Genomic DNA, 13905 nt, shown 5'->3' on the forward strand with positions numbered 1-13905 from the left:
TTTCAGAGGTAGATGCAGAAAAAAATATATTCAGTTTGCAACCTGATGGAGGTCTGTATAGATGGATTAATAGAACAAGTCCCACACACAGCTAGAAGCCCAATATTTTTTCAGAGGTAGATGCAGAAAAAAATATATTCAGTTTGCAACCTGATGGAGGTTTGTATAGATGGATTAATAGAACAAGTCCCACACACAGCTAGAAGCCCAATATTTTTTCAGAGGTAGATGCAGAAAAAAATATATTCAGTTTGCAACCTGATGGAGGTCAGTATAGATGGACTAATACAACAAGTCCCACACACAGCTAGAAGCCCAATATTTTTTCAGAGGTAGATGCAGAAAAAAATATATTCAGTTTGCAACCTGATGGAGGTCTGTATAGATGGATTAATAGAACAAGTCCCACACACAGCTAGAAGCCCAATATTTTTTCAGAGGTAGATGCAGAAAAAAATATATTCAGTTTGCAACCTGATGGAGGTCAGTATAGATGGACTAATACAACAAGTCCCACACACAGCTAGAAGCCCAATATTTTTTCAGAGGTAGATGCAGAAAAAAATATATTCAGTTTGCAACTTGATGGAGGTCTGTATAGATGGATTAATAGAACAAGTCCCACACACAGCTAGAAGCCCAATATTTTTTTCAGAGGTAGATGCAGAAAAAAATATATTCAGTTTGCAACCTGATGGAGGTCAGTATAGATGGACTAATAAAACAAGTCCCACACACAGCTAGAAGCCCAATATTTTTTCAGAGCTAGATGCAGAAAAAAATTATATTCAATTTGCAACCTGATGGAGGTCAGTATAGATGGACTAATAGAATGATGCTATGCCCAAAAGATTTTACTTCACTAGGTGCAGTAAAAAAATTGGTATTCTATACACAGGTGGTATATCTTGCAACACAGATAGGCTACTCCACTGACTAACACACTCTGCAATAGGCCAAAAAGGATTAGCTTTGCTAGATTCAGCCAAATGCTGTGAAAAATACTTGCACAGCACTGGCACAGACCTGCCTGGCAAAAACTGATAGGAACTGATGTAACCTAGTCCTGAAAAGGACTCCAATTACAATTAGTCTTTACTCCCACAATCTATCTATTTAAGAGCACAGACCTGCCTGATAAAAGTCGTAGGAAATGCTGTAACCTAGTCCTTAAAAGAACTGCAATCACAACTATTCCCTACTCCCAAGCTATCTGTAGATTTGTGCGAAAATTGGCTTGAAATTAACAAGGTATAGCGCACACAGCAACAGCGGTGCCGTCTAACACGCAGCTGCAGCAGTGAGAAAATGGTGGCGACGGGGAAAATGGCTTGGTCTTATAGGGCAAGGACATGTGACATACACTGCCAATGACACATGCCCTTGCTTGTGTGAAAAAAAGCACTTTGCTCCGTGTGTGCGCTGCTGATAGGCTGACAGATTGCACCTCCCCACTGTAAATGCGGGAAAGAGAAAAAAAAAATGGAGATCTTCATTGTTCCTGCAGAGATCCATCCCCTGCCCCTCCCCCCACCCCGCTGTACACTCAAACTGCGTATTAACATTAATTTTCATCATTACTGAGAAAAAATCCAGTTATGATTTTGGTGCACGAACAGTTATCGAACATAACCTCGAACAGCCGAATTTTTCTCAAATTGTTCGTGTTCGCCGAACGGCTCGAACACCGCCCAAAACAGCTCGAATTTGAGATTGGCGAACAGTTCGAGTAGAACAACGCTCATCTCTATTTATAATGCAAGAAATCCCACTTATTAAACCTGACAGGGCACAACTGTGAAGTGAAAACCATTTCCGGAGACAACCACTTGAAGCTCATCAAGAGAATGCCAAGAGTGTGCAAAGCAGTCATCAAAGCAAAAGGTGGCTACTTTGAAGAACCTAGAATATAAGACATATTTTCAGTTGTTTCACACTTTTTTGTTAAGTATATAATTCCACATGTGTTAATTCATAGTTTTGATGCAATCAGTGTGAATGTACAATTTTCATAGTCATGAAAATACATAAAAATCTTTAAATGAGAAGGTGTGTCCAAACTTTTGGTCTGTACTGTATATATATATTTTTTTTTGTTAGGAAGTTAGAAGGGTTAAAAGTTTATCAGTAATTTCTCATTTTTCCAACAAAATGTAATGATCAGATGTAGTACAACTAGGATAACGTTGGACCAACTTTATGAAGGGTATACTTTTTTAAAGGGAACCTGTCACGTCCTAGTAGCTATGTAAACTGCCCCAATAGCGTTGTTGGTGATGCAATGTGCATCACTAACAAGCTGTTTTTATGAAAATCGGTGGTAGCATAATGATCTTGTAACGTTTTATATACTTTATCTTACCTGCTCATATTCATTCATAAAGGTGCGATTCTCACATTCAGTCACAGGCGGCGCCGTGTTCAGCTAGTGCTGGCACCGCCCATTACATTTGAATACTGCTCCCGGCAAGCGCTATGCTTGAGGGGCGCATGCATGATGTTTGAGACATTTGCACACGTCGGGCCGCTAGTCCGGCGCGTGTGCACTGAGGCTGTGTGATTACCAGCTTCAGTGCGCACGCGCTGTCACCTGTGGCTCCTGGAGCGTGCGTGGTCAATGTATCTTGCGGTCACCGCATGCGCACTGACACTGCAGCGGTGACTGCAAAATACATTGCTCGCGCACGCGCTGGGAGCCACAGGTGACAGTGCGTGTGCACTGAAGCTGGTAATCACACAGCCTCAGTGCGCACATGCCGGACCAGCGGCCCGACGTGTGCAAATGCCTCAAACATCGCGCATGCGCCCCTCAAATATCGCGCTTGCCGGGAGCAGTATTCAAATGTAATAGGCGGTGCCAGCACTAACTGAACGCGGCGACCGCCCATGACTGAATGTGAGAATCACTCCGCTATGACTGAATACGAGCAGGTAGATAAAGTATATAAAATGTTATATACTCATTATGCTACCACCAATTTTCATAAAAACAGCTCGTTAGTGATGCACATTGCATCACTAACAGCGCTATGGGGGCAGTTTACATAGCTACTAGGACGTGACAGGTTCCCTTTAAGAAGTGTAGAAAGTGTAACATGTTGCAGTTTTCTATACCTGTACACCTTTTACAAAGTTGGTCAAACCTAAGTATAGTTGACCCATTTCATCATAAAAGCCTGTAACTCTGCCGAATAGTATTTTGGAAACACTCCCCAAGATGTGCGGCATAAAAATATTTTTGAGAGCGTGTACAGTAGAATGGACAAAAATTCAGCAATTCTGTCATTATTTCTTAGGTTTTGCTATTATGTTCAGAATAAATCGCATCTTAAGTTTATTCAAGGGTCACTATATCAAATAAATAAATATTTCTTATTTGTTTTACTGGTTTTACAAAATAGAAAGACTTTTTTTTGTCATACAAAGTTTTTGAGTCAACATATTTTTAGAGCCATAACTTTTTCATTTTTCTGTCACAGAAGCTAGTTGAGAATTATTTTTTTTGCAGGCTGACATTCTCATCGATATCATTTTAGCCTAAATACACATTTTTGATCATTTTGTTTTATGAAAAGATATGTGGATTAGAAAGAGCAATTCTGGCGAGATTTTTTTATTTTTTACATAGTGTCCCGCACAGTGTAAATGATATGCTAACTTGGTTGATAAACTTCGCACGATATCAAATTGTTCTAGTTTTAGGGTGTTTTTACTACTTCTCTATAATAAATTAAGCTTTTTCCAAAAATCATTTGTTTGTTTTTTTGTGCCGTTATATCTTAGCAGCGATAAGTTTTCTTTTGGAGCTGGGTGAGGCCTTGTTTTAGCAAGTATGGAAAACATGCTGCAATGTCAAAATACTTTCAAAAACAGAAGTCATAACAATATCAATTAACAAAATGAAAACTGAGTGAACAAAAGAGAAATGTAAATGAAATCAATATTTGATATGACTGCCCTTGGCCTTCAAAACAGCATCAAACCATTGATTCTTCCAGATACACTTGATTCAAAGTTTTTGAAGGAACTCAGCAGGGAGGTTGTTCCATACATCTAGGAAAACTAACCACAGATCTTTTGTTGATTTAGGCTTGGTCAAATCCTTCTGTTTCCTCATGTAATCCCATACAGTCTTGACAATGTTGAAATTAGGGCTTTGTGGGGACCATATAATCACCTCCAGGACTACTTGTTTTTTTATGCTAACAGATAGTTCTTAATGACAATGGCTGTATGTTTGGGGTCGTTGTCCTAATGCAGAATTAATTTGGACCCAATCAAATGCCTCACTGATGGTATTGCATGATGGATGAGTATCTAACTGTATTTCTCAGCACTGAGGACACCATTAACCCTGACCAAATCTCCAACTCTTGTTGCTAAAATGCAGCGCCAAACTTGCAAGAAACCTCCACCCTGCTTCACTGTGGACAGCTCTTCAACCCTTTGTCAAACAAACTGTTATAGTGAAATATTAAAAATATTGACTCATTGGTCCAGGGCACCTGCTGCATTTTTCATGAATAGTCGAGTAACTTGGCCTTGTTTCCACGTCAAAAGTAAGGCTTTTTGATTGCAATTCTTTCATAAAGGCCATGTCTGGTCAGACGTCTCCAAACAGTGGATGAATGTAGCTCGGTCAAATTGGTTGCTGCCTGTACTAACTTGATGACACTGCTAGACATCTTCTAATTTTGAAGGGAAGTAAGCATGATGTGTATTTTATCTGATTCATTAAGTTTCCTTAGCCAACTGCTGCACCTTCAGTCCTCAACTTTGCTTATTTCTTGGTGATTATTCAAAAGAGCTTGAGCAGCACTGTCACGCACAGTGTGGGAAAGACAAAATGTAACACAAAGGGATGAGGGGAAGGAAGCCCAGACACTAGGGAAAAGGGGAGTGGAGACCCCTAGGCAGATCTAATAACACCCTGCCTACCCTACCATCCCTATATTGGTTCCACGCCAATCGCGGAGCAGGAAACCTAAGCTCTGTATATCCCTAGAGCTAGACCCTAGATAAGGAGGGGGGTGAGAACTGGTCAGTCCCCACTATAAACTAAAGACAACAAGGGAGACAAACAATGGGGGGAAAACTTAGCTTGAGCAGACACCAGAGAGATAACACCAAATGTCCTCCAAGGGCACTAGAGACGAAGCTAGCCGACTGGTATAGCTCCAAGCCTTCACAAGGGAAAATAAGAATATCACCGGCGACTCCCTGAATCAGGCTGAGAGCTTATAAACACCCAGACCAGGGTGTATCAACCAGAGCAGAAGGGAGGTTGCCACTGGGTCCAAAAGTCAGAAGGATTAAGAAGGCATCTGCAATGACAGACGCAGTGACCTTCTGCAGCCAGATGCAGAGTGACTGTCAGTTACATCTGACACACCTGTGACAAGCACATCTTGAAACCCCAGTCTGCTGTTAAAGCTTTGCCTGGGAGAGACTTTGCTGATGCAGTATAACTACCTTGTGTCTTGTTGCTGTGCTTTGTGTTGCCATAGTGTATGACCTGAGACATGTAACTGTCTTCCACAACCTCACCTTTGTAGCAGAGAGCAGAGATTGACTGTTCATCACTTGTTTTTAAGCCTCCAACACAGTTGTGACTGACTTTAAATCTATATATGGAAATAATGATCATTATCTCTTGTTTGATACTATTGGTTACTTATACACTTGACTATTATCCTAAAGAATACCTGTGTATCTAGAAGAATTGATGCTGCTTTGAAAGCAAAGGGAGGCCACATCAAATATGCATATGATTTAAATTTCTGTCTTGTTCATTTGGTTGGCAATTTTTTAATCAATAAAAATAAAATATTAACACTGAATCATATTTTGCCACACCTGTCTAAAACTTTTGCAGAGTCCTGTATTTTTTTCATTTTTTGCATTTTTGTTCTAGTAAAACACTTCACAATGGGAAAGCTGTGATTTTACAAAAAAAAAAAATCTATTCTATATTTGTTCTGATTTACTACAGTACTACAACAACCTGTGGTCTAATTGCTGGTATAAGACAATGCAATACTTCTGTACTATGGTGCAATATACCTACAGATTTCATACTGACATACATATATTCGGTCCTGTTTTTAACAGGGCTTAATAAGCTTCTGTAAATGGCTGATGCGGAGGCGAAGTCAGTGTCTGGCATCAAGTTCTATGGCAACCATTGTTAGCCTTACTTTTGTTAACCATGTAGGTGCAGCTGTCGCTATTCAAAGCAATATCTAAAGGGTTAAATGCCACAAACAGAACAGGAACTGATCATGGACATTGTTACAAAGTGTAATACACATCTAAGACCAGTTTCTGATGGAGCAGGCACAGTTGGTGCTCATGATGATCTGTAATAAAGTCACCACCTGCCATGTATGAGTGGGTTCATCTCTTGAACTCAATCCATATAGCTCTCCTGCAAAAGGGACATTTTTTCAAGTCCTTTTGTGGGTAGAGTTAAAGGGGTATTCCCATCTCCAAGATCCTATCCCAATATGTAGTAGGTGTAATAATAATAATAATAATAATAATAGCAAATACCTACAATTAGAAATGTAGTATAGTTTTTCCTGATTAGCTGTGTCTCTTTCCTCATGTGCAGGCATTGCAGGACCTTAGGTATAGTGTTGAGCCACCCCCGTAGTGTTCGAGTTCGGTTCGTCGAACACCCGTATGTTCGCCGAACTGTTCGTCGAACTGTTCGTCGAACACCTTCGAACACCGTTAAAACCAATGGCAGGCAAACAAAAACACATAGAAACACATAGAAAACACACAGAAAACTCTTCAAAGGTGTCCAAAAGCTGACAAACTGCTCAGAAGACACAACTAACACATGGAAAAGTTACAAGTACATATAGTCATGCGAAAAGAAAAGAGGTGGAGGAGTAAAAGGAGGGGGAGATACAGATATAGGCATGTCATGCCCTTCTAAAATCAAGAAAGGCTGGAGTAAAAATCTAAAATCAGCATACCAACACCCAGACGTCGTGACTAGAAAATTAAAAAAAGAAATATCTTTAGGTAGAATGGCGGTTCCATTCAGAACACTTTCCTTACAAGACGTAGTGGTATCCCCATTGTGAGTTGTGCCAAAAACGGAACCCAATACATTCGGACTAATCCACCATTTATCATATCCAAGGGGCAGGTCAGTAAACGACAACATCGACGCGGAACAAAGTACAGTAGTATATACTGTACATCCTTTGACAAGGCAATCAGGCGGATCAAGAAGTTGGGAAGGGTCACCCTAATGGCCAAAACAGACATTGATGCGGCGTTCCGGTTACTTACTACCTGTGCCTCCGAATAGTGTCCACCTATTGGGCTGCTTCTGGGAAGGAGCATACAATATAGATTGCTGTTTGCCCATGGGGAGGTCCAGATCCTGCTCACTATTTGAGGCGTTTAGTTGCTTCCTCGAATGGGTTGTAATGGACGTTTCTAAGGGGGCACATATTATCCATTACCTCAACAACTTCTTATGCCTGGGCCCAAAAGATTCGCCACAGTGTGAATACACGTGGTAGTCCACCTGTGAGAAGGAGAGAGCTGGAGGGACAGCGGACACCACAGAGCCGAGGGGTTAGATGGAGAACGGAAGAAGGAAAGAGGGCGAGGGAGGTAAGGGAGTACAGTGGAAGGCCGATCTGAGCTCCCCCACGTTCCTGCTGGGTGGGGAACAGCCCTGTGAAGAAAAGCCGCTTGCGCATCCCTTTGAGGTTATGGGCGCGATCGGGCAGAGGGACTACGCTGGAGTGCGAAGCCGACACGGCCAGTCCGTTCCTACCTGTGCGACCTCCGTGTCGCCAGGTTTGTGCCAGAGCCGCGGTGGACCCTGACGGCCAGTCCCCCTCTCCCAATACTGGTGCCTGTCCGCTGGTGGGTTGAGCCCCCCCGGGGTGGGGGGGAATAACATCTGCAGAAGAAAGACCATCTTCCAGCCAAACTAAGATGTCTACTTCTTTTCGTGGACAATGTGATACGATCCCTTTCTTACGGACACGCCCATCGCTACAAATTCCAGATGAGGCACAAAAACAGCAGGTGCTTCAACGGATATCAAGTGCTCCTTTAAGTGGGCTCTCCTCCACCTCAACTTCAACATCACACATAGTCCAGTCCTCAGAGGTGTCACCCCAATCGCACTTGCTTCCTCACAGCTCCCAAGTCTCCAGCTGCCCGTCTGAGTATGGGGTAACACAGATGGTTGAGTCTGCACAGCTGTTTACTCATACTATAGCCTGGGAAACGGAGGTCTTCTCCAGAGCTTCTGTTAATCCAGACGAGGAAATGATCTGCACTGATGCCCAGAATCTTTAGGAGTCGGATCCAGGACCAGATGAAGAAAGTTCTCAGCATAATGTAGACCCTCGTTCCCAAACTGTAACTCCTGTTGGTGGAGGCAATGATGAAGACGATGATGAGACTCAAATACCTGATTGGAGCGACAACTTGACTTTTCGGTCAGGGCAGGAAGAGGTTGGCTCTGAGGACGACGGGTGTGAGAACACACAGGGTGATGATGACGAGGTTGGAGATCCCACTTACTGTCAACTCACAGTCAGCCAGTCGATGAGGTCAGCAGAGGAGGTGGAGGAGGATGTGACTAGCCCAGGGGATGGGGATGACTCGGTACCCGGGTCTTTGCCTGGCCTTGGGGGTGTCGCGGTGGTCGGTTCCCGGGCCCGTACCCTAGGGTCACTCTTTAAAAGGGTGGATAATTGTTCATTTTATAAGAGTCCGTGACACCACCTGTGGTATCTGGTGAGAAGCACAAGCTCTGCAGCAGTCCACTGAGGCCGGTGATAAGGCAGCTCGATGGTATAGCTCCCCACAGGTGGAGCTAGGCCTCAGGGCAGCATATGCAGGGGGAATGCAGGACAGGCGAGACCCAGCTGGGTCAGAACAAGAACGGGAACGGACACGGTAGTCACTTCAGTACCTTTTACTGGTGGAAATTCAGGCACATCCCGGAGCACTGTAGGGTGAAGGGTGCATATCAGGATCCTCCCCAATGAGCGGGTGTAGGGCATCCTGTTTCTTGCCTCTGCGTAGTAAATTTCTGACCTGCCTGGAGCTAGGCCTAACTTTGTCTCTGTCCTGCGCTGGCTGACCTTGTGGTAGGGCCTTGTCTTGGAGTTCACGCTCACAGTATGCGGGGCCTAAGCGTCTCTTGGCTCTGTTACGTATCAGCACCTTAGCGATCCTGGGACTTGTAGCTCTCCAGGGATTCCGGTTATGCCTTACTGGGTCATAGAGATCCCGGTAAGCTCGGATCCGGTGTCCGGTAAATGCTTCGGGGTGAGCTGGTTAAGCTCCTCTGCCCCCTATGTACTAACTCTCCACTCGCCTTCGGCCTACTCGGGCCCTCACTAGGCTATACACACTAACGGCAGCTTGCCGCGCTTCACCGATCTTATGGCGCCGGCACACCTTAAGCTCTAACTGGGCTCCCTGAATCTTGCTAGCAGGAGCCTCGTGCTCCACTGCTGAACTATTAACTGAGTTCTCTAGACTAGACTGAGCTCCACTGCAGACGGACCTCTCTTAGGCTTCTCTACTGCAGGAACTCTTCAGAGGAACTGAACTGCCTAGCTCCACCTTTCCTATTTATATCCCTAATGGGCTCAATCTGCTGGTCTGAGGTGGAAGGTGGAGATGTGTGAATGTTTATGGGGGCCTCTTGTTGAGGATTCCATCAATGCACTCTTCTAGGATCTGTGATACCAAGCGCAGCTGGGCGTCACAGATGCTTTTGACAACGAGGTTAGGTTGCGCCTTCCTGGACAGAGACGGAGTACTGGAAGCATGTCAACAACTGCATCCTCAACCACAACTCTGCCTCTGACCACAAGTCGTGGTGGGTCTTCAGGTCGCATGGGCTCTAAGCCTTGCATAGCCTGGGCGTTTTTCAGATCGATAAGGATGACCCAACTCATGTTATCTGTAATATTTGTCACCAAAAGCTAAATAGAAGCCAAAAAATCCACAGTTTGAGTACTTCATGCATGAACCCTCACATGGATATGAAGCATAAGTTGCAGTGGGAAGCTCACTGTGCTGCAATGCGACCTAGCGGGCCGGGCCAACCACCGTCTGCCCCATCTTGTGCATCCGCGACCTCCTCATTCTCTGTCACTGGGGGGACAGCAGTCACACAAGTTTTTGGATGCAGACCTGCCACCTCTTTACCCGCAACAGCCAGTATGATTGGCAGGTCATCATTTCATTTGGAATTGGAAACACCAGCTGGTGTTGAGCGCTCTCCGACATCGAGAGCACCACCTTTGGATCAAGGCAACCTAACTTTTCCGCCTGCATCTTCCTCACAGACCGGCAGTTTGCCGGGGACACCCTACTCAACCCCGTCTAAGCACAACAGCCAGCCCTCGGTCCCTCAGATGTGGACAAGTAAAAGACCATTTCCTCCTAGCCATGACAAAGCTAAGATAAGAGGTTGAATTTCACCATCTGCAAGCTCTTGGCTACAGAAATGCTGCCTTTCCGCCTGGTGGACACAGAGGATTTTCGAGACCTTATGTCCATCGCAGTGCCCCAGTACCAGATGCCCAGTCGGCACTACTTCTCAAAGAAAGGTGTGCCTGCGCTACACCAGCATGTCGCACACAACATCACCGCTTCTTTGAGAAACTCTGTGTGTGACAGGGTGCATTTCACCACAGACACTTGGACGAGTAGGCATGGACAGGGGCGTTACATGTCGCTGACTGGGCACTGTGTAACTATGGTGACAGCAGGACAAGGGGCTGCTGTCCAAGTCTTGCCGTCCCCACGAGTTGTGCGTCAATCCTCAATGTCTAGAAGTTCCTCCACTGCTTCTGCCTTCTCAACCTCCTCTCGGTCCTCCACCTGCACCCAAAGCCTGTCTGGTAATGCCATCCGCTTTCTAACTGCGCAGAAGGAATCCTGCACACCTCCTTACTATGCTGGCAGCAGGGCTCAATGGCATCAGGCGGTGATTACTTTGAAATGTCTGGGAAATGCGAGTCACACAGCTGAGGAGTTGTGGTCAGCTCTGGAGAACCAGTTTCATGAATGGTTGTCTCCACTGGACCTGCAACCAGGGAAGGCCGTGTGCGACAATGCTGCAAACCTGGGTGAGGCCCTTCATCGGGGCAATGTCACACATGTGCCTTGTATGGCTCACATGTTGAACCTGGTTGTCCAGCAATTTTTAGCCCACTATCCCGGACTAGATGGCCTTCTGCAGAGGGCACGGTCGCTGTGTGCTCACTTCCGCCGTTCGCATCCCGCAGCTCAATGACTTACATCTCTACAGAAGTTGTTGGGCCTGCCACTTCACCGGCTGAAATGCGATGTGCCGACATGGTGGAATTCAACTCTGCACATGTTGCAGCGACTGTGGCAGCACCGACAAGCCCTGGTGCAATAAGTTCTGACGTATAGCCTGGGCTAACGAGATCCAGAGGTGGGGCAAATCACGCTGCAGGAGTGGTCTCAGATCAGGGACCTATGAAGTTGACGAGCCCCCTGGGCCGTGGGGTACCCGGAGCCGGGCTGGTAGACGCTGGGGGAAGTAGTCACTGTGGCGGTGACCCGGTCTGTGACCCAAGGCTATCAATCCAAGGGTAATTTGTATATATGGGTTTTATAATGTCCGACTACGCCACCTGTGGAGTGCGGCCAAAGGGGCCGCCGCTGTGGAACAGTCCTCTGAAGCTGGTGGTTTTGCAGCAATGGTATTATTACTCCCCATAGGAAGAGTGTAGCTTCAGGGCAGTGTGGGTGGATGATGGTGGCTGTAGTGCAGGGAGTCAGTAATGAACACAGAGTCCATGTGATACAGTCCCAAGATCTTTACTCACAGTTGTGCAGTCCAGATTACAGGTACCAGAGCAATCTCCCCCGTCATGCTGTGGGTACTCAGTGAGGGACTCAGTCCACCCCCAGATAGCTCCGGAGTACTTAGCAGGACCCTCTTCTGTGTGTCCTTTCTCTGGTCTTCTCCCTGCACCTCACACCCAGTGACACTTCTATCCGGTATCCTCGGGCCTTGGCGTGCGCCGTGTGTTCCGTCCCCTGGGTCCTATGTGGCTACCTTCTTAGTGAGACTGGTGTGGACTTTGGCCTGCAGTACATGAAATGCAGCAGCCTCTGGTTTCTAGTTGAGCTATGCTGTTTCTCCGCTAGTTGAGGGACCGGTTCCCCTTATCTGGCCTGACCCCTCTACCTCCTGGTAGCAGCGGGCGTACGGGTGGCCTTCTGCACGGCCCGTACCCCCTAGGGTCCCTTCGGTTCCTGGAGCCTTCCTGCTCCCACTCCTCTCTTCTCTCCTTCAGTCCTGGGCCTCCAAGGCTAGGCCCGCCTCCGGAGCAGAGCTCATGCAGAGCCTCTGCTCCTGTCACTTCTCCTCCTCTGACTGGCTTGCTCTTACTAAGATGGCTTCCTATTTATACTCTCCCTGTCATGTGCTCCCCTAAGCTGCTTTCTCCACCCACACCCACTACATAGAACCCTCCCACCAGCTAGGGACCTGGGACTGTGCTCTCCCTTAGGAGCAATGTCGCCCTACCCCCACTGCTGGTATGTGTTGGATGCAGGTGTTAGGGTCCCGAGCCATGCTCCTTCCTTACCTGAGGGTGAGATACCACACCTCTGGGTGAGATGCAGTACCTCTGAGGCGACACACACCCTTCTGCACAGTTTCGAAATGGCGACGAAGATGTTTAGTGCTGACGATGCCATTATCAGCATGACTATTCCGGTGATTTACATGCTGGAGCACACGTAAAACAGAATTCAGAGTCAGGTGGTGGGACAAGAGGAGGTGGAGGAAGTAGAGGAGGAGTCGTAAGCAGAAGGGATAACATCTCCAAGGTCCAGACGGTCGGCAGCACCAAGGCGGCAGGCATGGGAGGGTGGGGGAGAGGGATTAACCAGGGCGCATGGTAGCAGCCAAACTGTTGAGGAAGGTGCAGGAACCGAGGAAGAAGTGGAGGACGAACTCGCGATGGCCATGGAAGACTCATCAGATGAGGGAGACCTTGATCACATTTCTGTTGTGCGAGGTTGGGGGGAGAGGGCAGAGGAAGGAAGCATGATTCTTACCTCGCTACCAACACAACAAGGACTTGGTCCTCCTGGATGCGCAAGACACATGAGTGCCTTCTTGCTGCACTACCTGCTACATGACCCTCGGATTGTCAGAATTCGAAGTAATCCCGACTACTGGGTTGCCACACTCTTAGATCCCCGGTACAAAAGTAAATTTTTTTCAAATCGTTCGGGTTCGTCGAACGGCTCGAACACCGCCCAAAACAGCTCGAATTTGAAATTGGCGAACAGTTCGATTCGAACAACGCTCATCTCTACTTAGGTATCCATGGTTACAACCACTAGCAGCTAGCTAACTAACTGTCACTTTATCAGTGGACGTAACCATGGATATCTAAGGTCCTGCAATGCCTGCACATGAGGAAAGAGACATAGCGAATCAGGAAAAACTATAATACATTTTTAATTGTAGGTATTTGCTAATATTATTATTATTATTACACCTTCTACATATTGGGATAGAACCTTGGAGATGGAAATACCCCTTTAAACCTAGGACTAGATATTTGCATTGATCATTTAGATAATTTTCCTGCAATTATAGCAATGTGTTCACAATACAATAGACTTTCTATTTATCTGTGCACAGGAGGGAGGTTCTCATAAGGTTGTGAGAGTGTGAAGTTATAAACCTACCTCACATTCAGGGGGTGAAGTCAGATGGCCGTATAACATGGACGACGATCGAATTGCAATGGTTGGACTAGCCGCTGGCTCTCCTGACCCGAGCGTTACAGCAAGTATTTCTATGCAGCTATCACACCCGGGTCAGGAGAGCTGCCGGCCAGTCCG

General features: G+C 46.2%; 1 protein-coding gene across 5 annotated transcripts in view; it reads right to left on the reverse strand.

Moving 5' to 3' along the window:
* The window catches only part of NEK10 (NIMA related kinase 10), a 554523-nt gene that overhangs the window by 326429 nt on the left and 214189 nt on the right, over positions 1-13905 (reverse strand). The gene's annotated exons all lie outside the window — the stretch shown is intronic.

This window comes from Phyllobates terribilis, unplaced genomic scaffold (assembly GCF_046119375.1).
Source record: "Phyllobates terribilis strain yellow unplaced genomic scaffold, ASM4611937v1 Scaffold_4__5_contigs__length_816908805, whole genome shotgun sequence".
Lineage (NCBI taxonomy): Eukaryota > Metazoa > Chordata > Amphibia > Anura > Dendrobatidae > Phyllobates > Phyllobates terribilis.